The sequence below is a fragment of the Urocampus carinirostris genome, chromosome 4 (genome assembly GCF_059441175.1).
Source record: "Urocampus carinirostris isolate Australia breed hairy pipefish chromosome 4, RoL_Ucar_1.0, whole genome shotgun sequence".
In the NCBI taxonomy this organism is placed as follows: domain Eukaryota; kingdom Metazoa; phylum Chordata; class Actinopteri; order Syngnathiformes; family Syngnathidae; genus Urocampus; species Urocampus carinirostris.
The window spans coordinates 47,540,085-47,542,518 of record NC_142352.1 but is presented as its reverse complement, the minus strand read 5'-3'; positions in this window follow the sequence as shown (position 1 = coordinate 47,542,518).

Sequence of the window (2,434 nt, the reverse complement as noted above, 5' to 3'; positions counted from 1 at the left end):
CAGGATCCTTTTTGACTGTGTTGCACACTATACTGTGTATCAAAATAGGAAAGCTGTCGGTGATGCCAAAAGAGAATAATAATAATAATGTTCAACAAAGTATGCTCACCACACATAAACAGTGACTGAGTTTAATACTCCGACTTGGAACTGATTTTGAATTTTTTTTTAAGTGTATTTCCTGGACTATAATTTGCACCTGGAGTAGAAGTAGCACGTTTGGGGGAGTTTTTTGGATAAAATCCAAAACCAAAAATATACATGTCTTCTTGAAATGCAACTTATAATAATAATTATATAGAGGACAAGTGTACAGTATACTAATGTTAAGAGTACGTGCATATCGTTGACAGGCTCTAATTTTTCCTTAACAATTTAAAATATTAAAAGTTATTCAGATAACTCTAGGATAGAGAACATGCTTACCAAACTATCAGCTTCACTCCAAATCACTAAATCTAATGAAATATCCTCGGTATCACTTTTTAATCAACTCCAACTTGGTTGGTAGACGATAACCCGCTTCCTCCTTCCGCTTCGAAAAATGTCCCCCATCCACAACAAGGGCAGGTTTAAAATGATTAACTTAGACCTAAAGCGCCCTCTTCCGGTTTAGTTTGAAAATAACATGTAAAATGATATACAGTACCAGTACTAACAATTTAAAACGGAGTATTAAGTCGCACCCCCGGCCAAACTATGAAGTAAACTGTGATGGTACATGCCTACAGACAACAAATCCTCTTACCCAGCCATGTCCAATGTCCGGCTGGGCAGTTATGGCCTGTGATTAAATTTTTACTGGCCTGTGGCCTCTTTCATAAAATTATTATGTGGCCTGCCAGTAATACTAAACTGCTGTACAAAATAATTTTTTACCAAATATATATGTCACCATTTCACCAAATGATTGTAATAGCCCTTTGGCTACCTTGCCCCTGGCTTTTTGTGAAAATTTTAGCTCACCCCATTTCCGACATGGCTGCTGGAAATAAAAAAATGGAAAGTTGAGCTGTTATGGAGGGTTAATTTACTAAAGACGGTTCAAAAAATGCCAGGCTTAATAGTCCGCCCTCACACATTTTCAGCTCGCCAGATCTGTCCCGCTTTATGAAAAGTTTGGGCACCCCTGCTCAAACCCTATATACAGTACATGGTGGTTACGACTAGTCTGATTACGAAGCAATTGGATTTAATATCCGCATTTAACTTTTGGCATTAAACAAAGAATGATTTAATCCATGTCACTCACCTAACTACAGTTCTCTCGTTAAAAAAGTGAGCTCCGTTGCCACATCATGCGTTCACGCACAACAATCCATGTTTCCTCAACTGCAATTGTCGTCTGCTTTAGACGTCAAAGATCCATGTTAGCAATAACCTCTATTGATATAAGATAATTATTTTAGCTAAGCTGCCATTGAAGGCTATAGACGTCAAAGAAACATTTTGACTGGGTTGCCATACACTGCTCTAGATGTCAAGCATCAATTCAAGCTATGTGGCAAAGATCCATGTTACCTACACTGCCATTCACAGCCATCGATGTTCGAGATCCATTTTAGCTCGGCTGCCGTTGGTGGCTTTAGACTTAAAGACACTTTTTGACCCAGTTGCCATAAATGATTATAGACATCAAGTATTATTGCTAAGTTGCCATTGGCAACCATAATCCTCAAAGGTCCCTTTAAGGTACAAGTCAAATATCTCTTTTATAAGGCTGCTATTGTCGGCAATGGATGTCAAGCATCCAGTCAAACTAAGCTGCTATTGATGGTTATTGATGTCAAAGATCAATTTAGGATAGAATGCCGTTGACGGCTATAGACGTCAAAGATCCATTTTAGGTAGGCTGCCATTGGCAGCCAGACACGTTAAACAGTTTTAGCTAGGCTGCCATTTAACATCAAGCCTTCAGTCAAGCTAGTCTGTCATTGATGGCTATAGTGGACAAAGATCCATTCTAGCCAGGCCCCCATTGACGGCTATAGATGTGAAAGTTCCCTTTTAGCTATGGTGCCATTTACGGCTATAAGGTGTCAAAGATCCATTTTAGTAAGGCTGGTATTGAATGAGTCAAAAATGATGTAGACACTGGCTTCGCTTTGCCATTGCATTTCTTCTTCCCTCATGATACCGACAGCTGGCAATGGTATGTATGGCAGTGCCATGAGAATTGTCATCACCCCCTATCGTCGCTCCCAAGAGAACAGGTGAAAAGACCAACATGGCGGGCACTGGAGAAATTGGAAAATTTGCTTTGAAGTGCTTGAATAGTGCTTGAATTTGGCCACAAAACAGGTGTACAAACCCTCACCCACAAAGACAGATCTTTAGGTTGCAAACCAATTATTACCTGACTAATTACCTATAGTGCACCTGATTATCTCTTAAGGTATTTTAACACGGCACACTAATCCCATTTTTGGAACCA